Source organism: Macaca nemestrina, chromosome 9 (genome assembly GCF_043159975.1).
Source record: "Macaca nemestrina isolate mMacNem1 chromosome 9, mMacNem.hap1, whole genome shotgun sequence".
NCBI lineage: Eukaryota > Metazoa > Chordata > Mammalia > Primates > Cercopithecidae > Macaca > Macaca nemestrina.
Window position 1 is genome coordinate 51,711,491 of NC_092133.1, and position 16,705 is coordinate 51,728,195.

The 16,705-nt window shown below is 34.7% G+C and overlaps 1 long non-coding RNA gene and 1 pseudogene across 1 annotated transcript in view; one reads left to right on the forward strand and one right to left on the reverse strand.

Annotated features, from left to right (window-relative positions):
* LOC105496637 (uncharacterized) overlaps positions 1 to 16,705 on the forward strand; it is a 121,541-nt gene that overhangs the window by 8,722 nt on the left and 96,114 nt on the right. The window lies entirely within an intron of this gene.
* LOC112429329 (glyceraldehyde-3-phosphate dehydrogenase pseudogene) lies at positions 9,540 to 10,524 on the reverse strand (annotated as a pseudogene).

The window sequence follows — 16,705 nt, forward strand, 5'->3', positions numbered from 1 at the left end:
CATATAAAATGAAAAATAAAAATTATGGTATTTCAATTCTGTATATCAAGATCTGATTTTTTTTTTTTTTTTTTTTTTTTTTTTGCTGTCACTAATATAGACTAAACTGAGAATTTGGGGAGACAGTAGTCATAATAGTAGTCTGGTGGTGGGTGTGTTTTGCATGTGTTTGGATAGTCTGTTTCTTTTCTTTTATTGACTTGCTTTTTTCCTTTCTTTAAAACATTTTGTATCTCTTTTTCTATTCTTTCTTGTTTGTTCATTCTCTTTTTCCACATTACTATTTTTTATCTTGTCATTTTCTTTTTTAATTTTACTCGTATCCCTAGAGTTTAAATGATAAAAGGAGACCAAGACACACAGAGTAATTGAAGAAACATGACTTGTCCAAAGGAATGAAATTGAGAATATCTAGTCCATTTCCTCCTTTAAATTGAAATGCTATTTCTGTGCCAAGACAAAACTTTTTTGAGTAAGCAGATACTCAAATCAACCAAAGGACACAAGATTACCATGACACAGGAAGCTACGGCAGAGTATAAATTCAGTTCAACATCTGTGTTTCCAGATACATTTAGCTTCAGCAATAACATATGCCTGAACATGGAGACCACATGAGTTTTTGTATGAACTCTGAAAAATAAGCTTTTTCATGTCTTCTTTGGCCTTCAGACTGGAAAAATAGCATATTAAATAGAAACCGAGCATTAAACAGTTTTGTATCTAGTCAGGTGACTCAGTGTATCACATTTAGAGTTTCTTCCACTTTTGTATTTTAAATATTACATATTTTCTGATAATAACTTCTTTAAATACAGTAAAAACTTAAAATCTCTTTTACTTTCATATTCTTTTATCCAAATTTCTTCAGAGATATAATCACTGTTATTGGTTTAGCATTTCATTCTTATCAGTTCTAGTATTTTCTAATTCTATGTATGTGTTATTTTGGATAATCACATTTCTCTCACTTATTTACTGATAATAAATGGAAGTGAATTCCATTATTATTGTGAAATTATTATCTCCAAGGATGTTGTTAATGTATTGAAAATATTATTTGTCAAGTGCCTATTATGCTTCAGGCATTGTGCTAGTCATTGGGGATATAAAAATGTGCAGGTACATAAATAACTTTATGAACAATTAAGGGATATAAGAAAAGAAAAAAATGAAAAAGTTGTGTGCTGAGTATTAGTATACTGTAAGTACAGAGGACAGATAACACAGACTTGTGGTTAAAGTAGTATTCTCATGGAAGATGCTGTCAAAGCTTAACACATAAAGAAACCTAAGAATCATTCACACTTGGGGTATTTGAAGAAGATTCAGCAGGAAAAAAAATGACCTAGAGGCAACAAGAAACATGATACCCTTTCAGAAAGTGAATGTTTTTCATTGTGATTTCATTTTGGATAGGGCATGGAAAGCAGAGACTGACAGAAATGAGGCTCGAAGCAGCTATAACATTCTAAAGGATCAGGTCAGTCATATGCAGAATTCTGGATATTGTAATGAGGGCAGTGAGAGACAATAAAATGGTTTTAAATTGAGGAGCAATATAATCTGACTGAAGTTTTAAAAGTGCACACTGTCTGCAATGTGAAGAATTGATTAGAGGAAAGTAATATTGGAGACAGGTAGAAGATCAGGTAAGAACACTATTGTGATAATCCAAGAAAACAATAATGAGGGACTGAGTTATGTTTTTTTGCAAAATGTAGGAAATGAGTGAAGATGACTTTCAAAGATTTCCATATGTGGGCATTAAAATTATCATAATTTTAGGAATGAATGAGACATGAGAGATTGATAAAAATGAATTGCAAGTTTCTGACTTAAATAACTTCAATGAGTAAAAATGAGTTCATAAGAAAGAGGGCAGCCTGTTGAATAAGGTATTGAGTTCGATTCTCAGAATGGTAGCTTGAGGGGAATATTTAGTTAGATAAACTAGTACAGCTATCTGATAGGTTGCTGGAGAATCAGGTGTGAATTTAGGCAAAAGGTCTAGGTGGGATTTTATTGCAAGCTAATATATAGGAATGGTCAAGAATGAAGAAAAGAAGTCAGAGGAAAAAGATAAGAACTGTATAAAAAGAAAATACATTCTGAGGAACAATGAAAGCTGTATTATTAATGTTATACAGCTTCCAGAGTAAGACTAGATAAAATAAGCTGTAAGAAAAAGATTACCACTTTAAAAGGAAATCATAAAAAATAAAGAAAAGTGTCCCCAAAAAGTAAATGTCAAAATGAATATAAATCTAGACTTTAAATAGAAATCATTTAAGCAACTAATTTTAGCAGTGTAATAATATACTTTAAAATATAAATAAATAAGTTCAATTGTTACCATTGGCATAATGTTGTAAACTAAATGTTTTTTAAGACTGGGTATTGATCTTGCAAGAGTTCTTATAAAAATGGCCATGACCCATTCTCTGGGTATTATCTGTGTGTGTTTATGATTTACAATTTAGTTATTTGAAATTGTCAGCTTCCAATATGTATTAACATTAAAAGGTACAGTTCAAATTGTATATATGGGCTGAGCATGTTTCTTACAAAAATTAAATTGTTGTTACAGGTATAAATGATTGTTATAATATCAAAGCCTGTGGTTCAGGAATATAGAATTCCTCTTTTATAAATGTAAGTACAAAACATCATTTCAGAAATTAAGTTAATAACATAATCATGGGCCATAATAATAATTATCTTATGATATTCATAATTTTTAATAATTTAAACAAAATAAATACATAAATAACATAATATAAGCTTTCTGATATTGTGTAAATTGAACATTCTTAGAATTAACTTAAGATATTAAAATAAGAAACATCAATCTTTAAATTTAATTTTTATACTTATGGAAGGAGACTTCTAATTGGAACAAAATTATAAACAGGATGTATTATTTAAATTACTTGAAATGCTCACATGAAAACACTGAAAATAGGCAAGCAACAGCAAGAAAACAATAGAATACAGACTATCCTCAAAAATTTTTAAAAATGCATGGCAACAGATATTTCTACAAAGTGTAGAATATGAATGGTTTTAGCTATGTAGTCACCAATGTAGGTTCACATTGAGTTCATCTTCTCTGTTGAAAATAAGAGAGAATTAAAGAGAGCTATGATGTTATAATAACTTAGCAAGTCACTAAAAACACCTACACAACTGAGGTTCTGCATTCTGAAGGGAATATTAGACATACACATAAAAGCATGAATGAAAGAGAGCAAACATTAGGTATGAGAAAACCAAAAAAGAGGAAGATTTGGAAACTGAATTGTTAGAGCTTAGGTAATACTTTGAAATTAATGGAAAAACTTGTTTCAGAACTGAAAACCAACTTATAAAAAATGAATTAATTTCATCGTGAAACGAATAATAAGAAAAACTGAGGCTAAAGAGAGAATATGGAGGGAAAATGAAAACAATCAAATCAAAGTTTAATAAAATAATAAAGATCTAAAACTTACATACAATATAAGATACAAAAACGTATGTTTAATCAGAATTTAAATAAAACCAAATAAAGCAGAACAAACTCTGAAATATACAGTTCTAGAAAACTTCCTTAAAGCACACACATACATATTGAAATTACACAATGGTGAATTAGAAAAACTAATCAAGAATAGAAGTCACTGATAAATAGTCTAGTAAAATTGCTCAAAATTTAAACAAAGAAGGAAGAAAAAAGAGGCGGCATTCAGGTGAAAATATATAGTATTTAAAAGAAAACAAAACGCAGACTAACATCAGACATACCGACAATTCCTATCTGCAGACAATGAAACAAACACACTCAAGAAAATATAATGTGAGACACAGATTAATATCTAGTTAAACAGAATTACAGGAATAAAGTTCACAGACAAATGATTTTAAACATGCAGCAATTAAGGGTGTACTATTTCCATGAGCACTTTCTCGGAAGTCTAAGTAATGAGCTCATGTAAACAGTAAATGATAGGAGAAGCTTTGATGTAACGTCTGGGGTGGATAAGTATATATTTAAATAGAAATGTTAATGATGGGAATAAAAAGGTCAATTTGTTTTACAGATGATATGTACTCTAAAATAAAAATTAAAAGGATTTAAAGGTGAGGAAAGAAAAATATATAAAATTATAATAAGTTTGCTAACAGCTTCCTTCATGTAAAGAGAAATAAATACAGGTATCACTCTATAATATTTGGAAAGTGAGGATGGGTAGCAGATGTTTCTTTATAGAAAGAAACAAATGGTATCATAAAAGAGGAAACTACTTTCCTAAATATAACAAAGAAGAAGAAAAACTAATGAAATCATACCTTGATAACTTGAATACATATATATGTGCTTTACATCTATATATATACCTCACATACATGCACATAAGCATAAAACCACATCACATCATTGACTCCACATATAACTTTTATACAAACAAATTTAAAAGCTTAACTTACTAACTTATAGTATTTTAGGTTGATTAATGAAGGGAAATCTATTCTGTATAATAGTGGTACATCTGAAACTACAACTAGAAAGGTTACAAAGAAAAGACATACAAGGTTACAACAGGAGAATGCAAATGCGGTCAATGTTTTCATATACCAAACAAGGTAGACTCAAGCCAAAGAACCTGTGAAAATGAGCAATATTTTATAAGGCAAAAAGTGACTTTCATATGAAACATTTAACAGTTATTAATAATTATATACTAAATGCCTCACCAGTAATTTTCATAAAGCAAAAATTTGAGTAGATTCAAGTAGACAGACAAATATTAAATTATATAAAACTTCTTATCTCTCTCAGTCCAAGTCATATACAATCATAACATTTAGTCAGTACGTATACAGAACTTACGAAGAAAAGTTAATGAAACTGTTCTTATATATCAAACTCCAGATCTAACAATAGAAAATAGACCTCTTCTCAAACGCATATATGAAATATTCTCAAAAATTTAGCAAATATTCAATTATAAAGAAATCTTTTTTTTTTTTTGCAAATGCTGTATTTATGAAAATAGAATTCTCTGACTATATGGTAATAAATTCTATTTTGATTAAAAAATCGAAATGCTTGTACTTGGAATTCAAAAACTCTTATACATGGAACGTCAAAGAAAAATACCAGTTCAAAACAATGCAAAGCAAAACCAAACAAAAAAAATCCAATTATTAGTTACATTTTAGTCAAAGGAGAAATGAAAATATTTTATAACTTTTAGAAAATAACCATTATTTGAGGATGAAATCACATATTGATATGACTAGTTTAAAGCAATGTCTCAACAAAATTCCCAGAACTTACAGTAATGAAAGCTACGTGAATGTAGTCTCTCTTTTTCTCTCAAAATATTTTATTGTACTGTCTTCACCATTCTTCTTCTCAATCTGTCAATCTGGTCACCAAGAGGACTACTGAGTGACTCGTGGGCAGGTAGCATGGACAGCGTGGATATGCTGGGCAAAAGGATGATTCACTAAGTGACTAAGGGACAGGAGCGAGACAGTGAGCTTTCTGACGAACAGCCTGCAATTTAAACCTTATGAACTGTTGGCTGGGCACCGTGACTCATGCCTCTAATCCCAGTACTTTGGGAGGCTACAGCAGGTGAATCACTTTAGGTCAGGAGTTCGAGACCAGCTTGGCCAATGTGGTGAAGTCCCATCTCTACTAAAAATACAAAAATTATCCGGGCGTGGTGGCTCACCTCTATAATCCCAGCTACTCTGGAGGCTGAAACAGGATAATCACTTTAACCTGGGAAGCAGAATTGCAGTGAGCCCAGATCGAGCCACTGTGAGAGGTGACAACGTGCTAGCAACCTTTGCTCTCCCCGCCTCCTTGGTCTCGATGTCCACTCTGGCCACGCTTGAGGAGCCCTTCAGCCTGCCATGGCACTGCGGGAGCCCCTCTCTGGGCTGGCCAAGGCCGGAGCCACCTCCCTCTGCTTGTGGGGAGGTGTGGAGGGAAAAGCATGGGTGGCAACCAGGACTGCAGCGACACAGTCACAGGCCAGCACGAGTTCCGGCGGGCGCTAGTTTGGAGGGCCTTGCACATGGAGCAGCAGGCCAGCCCAGGGCAGTGAGGGGCTTAACACCTGGGCCAGCAGCTGTGGAGGTTGCATCGGGTCCCCCAGCACTGCCCAGAAGCATGCACCGCACTCAAACTCTGGCGGAGTCTCAGCCACCTCTCCGCTGGGCAGGGCTTGGGACCTGCAACCAGTCATGTCCGAACCCCTCCCTCCACGGTGGGCTCCAGCGTGGCCCAAGCCTTCCCGGGCACCACCCCCTGCTCCCTGACACCCGGTCCCATTGACTGCCCAAGGGCTGAGGAGTGCAGACACGGCTAAGGACTGGGGCAGCTCCACCTGCAGCCCCTGAGAAGGATCCACTACGTAAAGCCAGCTGGGCTCCTGAGGCAAGTGGGGACTTGGAGAACCTTTATGTCTAGCTAGAGATTGTAAATGCACCAATCAGCACTCTGTGTCTAGCTCAGGGATTGTAAATGCACCAATCAGCACTCTGTCCAAATGGACCAATCACTTCTCTGTAAAATGGACCAATCAGCTCTCTGTAAAATGGACCAGTCAGCAGGATGTGGGTGGGGTCAGATAAGGGAATAAATACAGGCTGCCCTAGCCAACACTGGGAACCTGCTGGGGTCCTCTTCTCAAGTGCGGAAGCTTTGTTCTTTTGCCGTTTACAGTAAATCTTGTTGCTGATCACACTTTATGTCCACACCGGCTTTAAGAGTTGTAACACTCACCGCCAAGGTTTGCAGCTTCACTCCTGAAGCCAGCGGGATCACAAACATACTGGGAAGAAGAAACAGCTCCAGATGCGCTGCCTTTTAAGAGCTGTAACACTCAACCACAGAGGTCTGCAACTTCCCTCCTGACAGCGAGCCCAGGAACCCACCAGAGGGAACAAGCTCCAGACACATCTGAACGTCTGAAGGAGCAAACTCCGCACACACCATCTTTAAGAACTGTAACATTAACCGCGAGGGTCCAGGGCTTCATTTTTGAAGTCAGACCAAGGACCCACCAGTTCCGGACACAAATGCGCTCCAGCCTGAGTCTCGCAGCGAGACTCCGTTTCAAAATAAACAAATAAATAAATCATGAATTGTTTACTTTTGGAATTTTCCAGGTAATGTTTACTAACCATGGTTGATCAGGTGCAAAGTAGCCGTGGATAATGGGGGCTGTGGTCCACAAAAATTACCATGATAGTGTTCTACTCATTACAAACGAAAAACAAAATAACACAATTCAATTTACATGTAGTTTTATTTAGAAAGTTTAAAAATAATTGTGACTAGAATTAAATACTGTAGGTTACTATTAATTCTGATGTGACAGATGTGTTGTTATATACTTAATCACTTTCTCTTCCTAGACGTACAAGAAGATATTTCTCAGCCTTTTTTGCAGTTAAATACTGAGTCTATGTACTGGACCCTAGACAGGATGTGGGATGAAAGCAGTGACATTTCCAGTACTAGTCCTCCTAAAAATTCTAATACAAACTTCCAGTAATGACCTTGGAGCCCCTAGGTTCCAGATTGAGAAGTTAAAAGATAGACAAGGACTACATAGCCTACATCAAGTTTTGGGTGAGTGAGAAATATTGATTATGGTAAGACATTGATTAATGTATGTTAGAAGTAGGATAATGAGAGCGAGTATTTCCTAGTGTATATATTATTATATTCCATGTTGTAACAAACCCCCAAACCACAGTAACTTTGTTCCACCATACAATGTACTTTTTATAGTGGTTAACAAAGCAAAACATGTAACTTGAGAGCTACCCATTTAACAAAATTTTAAAGCTACAGTACCACATTATTAGCTGTAAGCACTGTTTTACAACATATCTCTAGAACTATTTTATCCTGCGTGAGTGAAATTTTATACCTATTGAACAGCAAATCCCTATTTCCCTCTCCTCCCAGTCCCTGGCAACCAGTGTTCTCCTTTCTGCTTCTGTGAACTTGACTACGTTAGATATCTCATAGAAAATTTAGTATATGCATATAACAGTATACTAGTCCGTCATAAAAGGAGGAAACCTGTCACATGCAACAACATGCATGAATCTCGAGGATGCTATGCTAAGTGGAATAAGTCAGTGCATTTTAAAAAAACTTTCTGTTGGATCTTTGTAGTTGAAAGTCCCCAAAAGTACACCTAAAAGTTATTTGTTTCCATTTATATGTATATTCATCCTATATTTGTTATTTTATCTATTCTTACATTTATTTTTCACTAAATTGTACAGATTCTGCCTCTAACATTACTTATCACTGTTGTTTCTTTCCTCTGCGTTTCAATCCTTACCATTTTTGTTGAGCCTCTAATCTTCTGTTGTCTGAACTTGTGCAAAAGCTTTGTTCCCAGTTTCTCTCTTTGCAAATGCATCACCTGTAACTGAGACCACATTGATTACTGTGGAAAGCAAATCAACTTGTATCACCTATTCGTTTCATGAGTTTATTTGACTCCCAAGTTTTCACAGTATATTTTAAAAATCTTTGTAATTTATTCTCAGTCCACTTTCGTGCTTTCATCTCAATACCAAGTTTAAATGTCACTTTCTTTGAAGTATTTTCTCATTAACAAAAATAATTATTTTCTTTCTTTCTAGCTGCATATAAACTATAGCTTTACCATAGAGTTTGTAATATTGTTGTAATTATTTTTCTTTTTGCCAGTTTATTGAATGAAAACAATGAAAGTGCCTTATTTATCAGTTTACTTAGTTACAGTGTAGGCAATGTATCTTAAGCACCTTAGGTATTAAAAAGTGTGTGCTGTTTACCTATGTAACAAACGTGCACATCCTGCACATGTACCCTGGAACTTAAAAGTTGATGAAAAATAAAATGATCTTATGGCAAATTAAAAAAAAAAGTGTGTCTTAAACTAATTATTGAATTCTTCATTCACTCTAGAAGTTTCCTTTTTATTTTGAAATAAATTCAAGGGTGTTCTAGTGTTTTACCACCAGCCCCATTAATAAATTTTGTGTTACAGTGTGTCATATTAGTTATTTGCTTTGATTAAGTGAATATGTTACAGAATTCTTATTCGTTGAGTTAAATTTAATTTATAGTTTATGCCTATGACAATGTCTTATTAAAACATACATAATGTAAAAGAAAAAACCTAGGTTTGTACTTTCTTGACCAAGAAAATCTAAAACATGCATTTATAAGCATAAGTAGAACTATTTTTATTTGAAAAAATAAAATTGTATATATCTTACAAGTAGTGTGAAACAAGTTTAATTCATTCTTATCTGCCATACTGTCCCCCTCACAATTTATTACTCGTAAGCCATTTACATCATTTGCTTCCCTGTAATTTCGCTGCTTGACAACATATAATAACAACTATAATAAAGTGAAGTTTTAAATTTTATTTTGTTTCCATACTAAGGTATATCAAATTCTGCCTTCCATGTTCTGTGGAATCTCACGCCAAAGGCGTTTTTGAGCAACTGGATCATGACTGCTAAAGCAGGTCTATCACCCTGTTGCTGTAGCCAAATTCATTGTCATACTAGGAAATAAGCTTAATAAAGTGGTTGTTGAGGGCAATGTCAGCTCCAGCATTGAAAGCAGAACAGTGGGTGCCGCTGTTGAAATCACAGGAGACAAGCTAATGCTCAGTGTAGCCCAGGATGCCCTTGAGCAGGCCCTCCGATGCCTGCCTCACCACCTTTTTGATGACATAATATTTGGCAGTTTTTTCCAAACAGCAGGTCAGGTCCACAATTAACAGTTTGGTGATGGGGACACAGAAGGCCATGCCAGTGAGCTTCTCGTTCAGCTCAGGGTGACCTTGCCCATGGTTTTGGCAGTGCCAGTAGATGCAGGGATGATGTTCTTTAGAGCCCTGCAGCCCTCATGCCACAGTTTCCTGGAGTGGCCATCCACAGTCTTTGGGGTGGCAGTGATTGCATAAACTGTGGTCATGAGTCCCTCCACAATGCCGAAGTTGTCATGGATGACCTTGGCCAGGGGTGCTAAGCAGTTGGTGGTACAGGAGGCGTTGCTGACGATCTTGAGGCTGTTGTCATATTTCCCATAGTTCACGCCCATCACAAACACGGGGTCCTCAGTAGAGGCGGCAGAGATGATGACCTTTTTGGCTCCCCCTGCAAATAAGCTCCAGCCTTCTCCATGGTGGTGAAGACTCTGGTGGACTCCACAACATATTCAGTGCCAACATCACCCCATTTGATTTTGGTAGGATCTTGGTCCTGGAAGATGGTGATGGGATTTACATTGATGACAAGCTTCCCATTCTCAGCCTTGACGGTACCATGGAATTTGCCGTGGGTAGAATCATACTGGATCGTGTAGACTATGTAGTTGAGGTCAATGAAGGGGTCATTGATGGTGACAGTATCCCCTTTACCAGAATTAAAAGCAGTCCTGGTGACCGGGTTCCCAGTATAGTCAAATCCATTGACTCTGGCCTTCACCTTCACCATGGTGTCTCAGGGAAGTGGCAGGTGATGCATGAGAATATGCAGCTGTCTGTCGAACCAGAAAAGCAGAGAGCCTGAAATTGTTCTTAATGATTACAAGTACAAAGCAAAATGCCTTAAATGATTTTAAAAGCTTTCTTGAATTATTCAACAGTTCATTTCACCTAGGGGGCAGTGATGAGCTAGGGGAAAAAAAATGACCACATTGGTAGTGCAGATTGCCACTCTCACTCTTGCAAATAATTTTAATTGCTCTCCTAAATTGTCTGTCTTGGAAAAAAAAATTTGAGTTGAATAAATTTCCAAATATTTATGTTTCTCTAGCAACCCACTCACAGCAATTCCAAATTGATTATATGTTGACATTCACTAAAATATTAAAGGAAAATTTAACATTTAAAATTTGGAAGTTTGATATTTTTTATATCTGATGTGATGCTGGCCTTCAATTTTTCACAACTGCTTAAACTAACTGCAGTTGATTCTCATTATTCACAGATTCCATATTTGTAAATTCCCCTATGAGCTAAAATGTATTTGTAATCCTCCAATTAATACTTGAGGCACTTTTGCCATCATTTGTGAACATTCACAGAGCAGCCAAATTTTTTATTTGCCTGATATAAAACAGCTAAGGTAGAGCAAGGTGACTTTCTGTCTTCTTGTTTCCATTCTCATATCCTAATCAGTGACCTTTCTGAGATCTCTTTGTGCAGTGTTCTTTGCACTATTTGCTTTTTACTAGTGACTTTATGCTTTCAAATGCTTTGCCCCCTCAGCCTAGTGCTGAAGTGCTTTCTAGTATTCCTGAGTGCAAGAAGACTGTGATCTGCTATATGGAGAAATCAGGTGTATTAGACGAGCTGTGTGCAGGCACAAATAATAGTGCTACTGGCTGTGAGTTCAATGTTAATGAATCAACAGTAATTATTAAATAAGGTGTCTTTAACTGAAGTACACATAAAACAAGGTTATGTGTTGATTGGTTGATGAAAATGGGTAGCCAGAGTGCACTGGACATTAACCCTGTATTTCCCATAGGGGCTTAGTATTCTCTAAGTCAGTATTTTTGGTGAATTTATAGAACATAACTACTATGAATAGTGAAATTCACATACATGTGTGTATATATAATTTCACAGAATATTTATATACTGTGTATATACTATATTTTACATATATATAAATATATATATATAAATTTATCCTCTTAAAAAATAAGTTACATTTTAGACAAAGGTTGACGTTAGTTTCTAGTAAAGTTTTCTATCTTGTGTAGCTTTTTTCTATTTTTCATTTGGAATTTTAATTAAACTACTATAATTCTATGGTGTTTCTATTCTAATGTATTGCTGTAATGATTTACATATAAAGATTTTCTGAAATTATAACACATTTGAATTATTAGAGTAAACAATACTTGGAAACACACAGAATACATTTTATATAAATATTCATCGAAATATAAATGGCAATCAGAAATATATGCAGATTATTACACAACTGTATTAATCACAATTCTCTTTACAAAAAACACATAATCAATATTCATATGAATAAAAGCAATATTAGGGAGACAACAAAAAACCTTTGACATGACCCTTCCCGGACACTACACCCCAAAGTAGCTACAGTCCTGTCATGTAAGACCACAGCTTCTGTTTACATTTATATAAATAAAATCATAGGGTGTAAACGTAAACTTTCAATGCATTTTTTGTTCAGAATTATGTCCTGGAGATTCATGCATACAGTTGCATGTAATTTGTGTTTTTTAAATTGTAACTCATCAGGAAATTCTTGAATCTTCTCTATCAGATACATCAGGGAAAGTTACCCAATTATCTGTTTCATTCTCTTATATAACATTAAGTCAAAGTTAATGAGAATGAATCTTAGTCCACAGATCCAGTTGAGCATCAACAGCAGCATTAACAAGTAAAATTTTATTTAACTCAAGTTTTAAATTAGTGCTCTCATTCTTCCTTGTCCTATTTTATTGTATTATCCTAGGATAATTCAGCATATTACTAAGGAGGAAAAGCTACATCTGAACTTTAGTCACAGATCAACAAAGGTTGTGGCTCAAATGTCCATTATCCCTGTTCTATCTTATTCCTGTGCTCATAACCACTTCTAGTTTGAAAACAACCTGCTAGTTCTGTGTCATGTTTAGGGCACAGGAGGAGTTTTCTGTGACACTACCTATAATCCTCCATGTTCAATTGTGCTATATAGGAATTTCCCTTCTGACCTCATCAATCTCTCACAGTGATGCTAAGCACAACATACGCTACCTTTGTGTTAAAGACCTTTGGAACATTTCATCTTCCTTTTCTCTTCTTAACCAGCCAGAGTAATATCCTTTCAATTTCATGATCATTTTTTGTCCTTCATGTGTTTTCAAGATATTGTGCTCTTATATCCCCTTCGTTTTATCACTCTGCACACCTTTTGAGGTCCTTTTCAACTTAGATATTTTGCTGGGAAAAGCCAGCAAGACATGAAGGCAACTTCATTTTGCTCTCCCACATGCTTCCTCTTAGATAAGGAATTAGAGAACAATCTACCAATTTAAATGTGTGAAAAAATAAGTAACTAAATATTGTTAATAAGCATACATATTTTAAATCTTCATTATTTTCTTATTACCTCACTAAATTTTACTGAAGATACAGAAATGGAATAAAGATAAAAATTAATTTTGAGAAAAAAACATACAAACTTACAAATGCTTTACATCCAGTTGTGGAGACAACCTTTTGATAGCTTCTGATGAACTTCCTGAGAAACGAGGTTTCATCTGGGGTAAAGAGACTGGACTGAGGAGATGTGAAGGTACTTTCTCACTCCAAACTCTGATTATTCTAAATATTAAATATGATTGCATCATCCGAATTACCAAAGCTCTCCAAATCCAAAACATTCTAGTGGATTCAATTGCTTCTTCTGAGAGTATATGCATTGGTTTTACAAAAGGTTAAGGGAAAAACAGAATCAGAGAAGATTTAAGCTAATGCTTTCATGTAGAACAGAATGCTGAGGTTCAAAAAGGGTGAATGACAAAACTGAGTCGACATATTAGCATCAATGGTATGACATTTTATATATTGACTCCTGTTTTGCTTCAAGGCAAAGTATGTTGAAATTATATTAATTGTGTGTAAGTTAATCTTTCAAGAATGTATTAATTCTGTATGTATTTTTAAAATCATGTTATATTATCTGGAGCTGTAAAACTTATTCTCAAATAGTTTAAACTGTTTCTCACAGGTAGAAATCCATCATTTAATTAATAAAATATTGCGTAATTATTAATTGTTAATAAGTAAAAATGTAAGTGGCTATTAAAAATTATAAATATACCAGTTTAATATGCTACTCCTAAATAATATATCTCCTGAAATTCTAACAAAATTTTTAGAAACAAAAAGAGTATCATACCTTAACTTCTTTATGTCTCAGTTATCCAATTTCTTAGGAAATCACATTATAAATATGCAATTTTAAAACTAACTTCCCTTAAGCTACATATGTAAATGATATGGTTGCTAATCAAATCAGACTTCATCTATTATTTCTTGTTGCATAACAATTTTAACTAAAGCATAATTTTGTTTTATATATCAACAATATTTTCATTCTGGGAAATAGCTTCATAATATATACTAAGACCATATAAAATGAATTATTATTGCAACTAAGTGTGCACTGTGAAATGACTTAGCAAAACACTAGCTTGTATACCATATTCTTGTCCTGCTTAACAATTGCAATAAAATAGAAATGATAAGGCCATAAAGAACAGTGTAGAATTTGAAACAGAAATCACTGTGCATTACATTGCCATTTGATATGATGAACTGTAGCTTGCTGACGGTAATCTTAATGAGGAATACAGTAGAGATATTAAAATATATATGTGGCCTTCTATTAACAATAAGACCCTCAAATGTATTTTTATGTCTATATTTCCATGCTACAGGACTTTGAAAATCCATTTGATTAGAAATTTGAATGCCAAGTTAAACCATCAATAAAATTAATCAGAAACAACATACTGAGCAAATGCAGAAAATTTCAATGGTTTTGAATTCTTATTGTGAAGGCAAATTAAATTTAATTGAGAAGATGTATCATCTTGTACTGACATTCAGAAAACTATCCAAGACTTAGCCATTGGCTTACCAGCTGGATAACTTGCTTTTATGTGCATCTATTCTCCCAAGATGAGCAGGACATGTAGTTGTGTTTAAATACTCAAGCAATCATATAATTAGTGCTATATATTTTCTGCCTTGCTATCAAAGAATCTAAATGTATCTTATTATTTAGGAATCTTTCAGTTAAATGTGTCAGAGATCCTTATCTAACAAGGGCTAAAGTTTGAAGGAAAGGGGTTGAGTTTTGACTAAAAAAAAATCCAAGAAATTGAACGAATCAACAAAAATGCAGAAAGGAAGCTGAACCGAAAGTACATTGGATCTCACACAAGGATCGGTTCATCTTCTATGTTTTTCCCTATTTGTCTTGATGGTATTTTTTTTCACATTAATCATGGCTAGGGTTTGACTGGATAATAGAAGGATGAAAAAGTTCTCTTTGAGGTAAAAGTGTTTAGAGTAGAGCAAGTTATATAAAGGAGGCTGTTGTTCTGAGAAGGAGTGATAAGCAGACCACATAATTGTTGCCTTACATACATTGTTGTAGTTGCATATGGAATTTTAGAGACTGTAAACTGGAGTGCTCAGTTTACATTGATGAATTTATCCAAAATTAGTTGAGTCCATACTATGTGCTAGAAGCTGTGCTAAGCACCTGGGATTCAACAATGAAAGAGATCGACAGCTTCTTTGACCTGGCATAAATACACAACTCAGTGTGAAGAGAGCTGAACTGAAGGTTAACAAACAAGTGCAAAAACCAAATTGTCACAGGTATCATATGAGAAATAAACAAAGGATGGCAACAGAAAATGGTGCAGGGTGGCTATTTTAAATAACGCACTCAGCGAAGAACTTTTTGAGGAAGTTATTCTAGCTAGGGATAAAAAGACAGTAGCATGTGCAGTGTTTCAGTTGGGAAAGATTGTGGTCTGTTCAAACAAACTAGTAGTCTGTAATTAGTCCTAGTTAGTCCAGTCTGTAGAGTAAACCTGATTAAGGTTGGAGAAACAATTAGATCATGTAGGAACTCAAAGTCCTGGAATATGAATTTTATTATAAATGTAACATGAAGCCATTGAAGCAGTTCAGAGTAGGGAGCCACAAGATTTCACTGGTATTTTAAAATGATGCATTTTTGCCATTATGTAGAGAACCACTGGGAGATGGATGAAAAATCTTATTTGGTGATAATAGATTTCAGTACAGAGATAAATAAAAAATCCAGTATAATGAAAAATTTGGGGATGTGAGTATTTAAATTCTGCTAGCAAGCACTAAAAAGACTGTGCATACAGAAATAACTGTGGCAGGAAGAAATCAAGAGTCTGTTGTAGTACATGATAATGTTGAACTGATAGACATTCAAATGAAAGACAATCAAATAAGTAATACCCTTGTTGAATGCTTATGCATCTCCCTGTGGAAACATTATATTCTACCATCAATCATCTCTTTAGATCTCTAAAGACAGGCTCCTTTAACTACTACTCTGTTGTTGTTGCTCATTATTAAGTATTGTGTCCATGTGGCTTTTGACATTTAAGTGCTACCTCCTGGCCTCTCAGAGTACCAATTCTTTTACAGCATCATCACCTACTATTAGCCCTGGCCTGAAAGAAAAAAAAAAAGCCACCACTGAGGTTCTCAAAGACAGTGTTGCCCCTCTCACCTGCGCATTCCTTATCATTTTGGTAAGTGGTGTGTCCTCTAGATTCATCCCTGATGAATCTACTTGGCCAGTGGGTTTTCTAGCCTTATGTTAAATATGTACTTTGCAATCCTCATTTCTCTAAGCCTAGGTGCCTTACCTTCTTTACCAGCATTTTTGGCATTTATACTTTATTTAAAATGAGTAATTACTTTATCCAAGATTAAAAGAGACATCATAATACCATGAAGGCATCATTCCCCGTGATTCTTGTCAGAGTATTAAACCTTGTATCACAGAAGGATTCTCCCATATCAACAAATTCTCCCCTCTTCAATTTTATGTTTTCCCTGCTGTATCAAATAGCTTC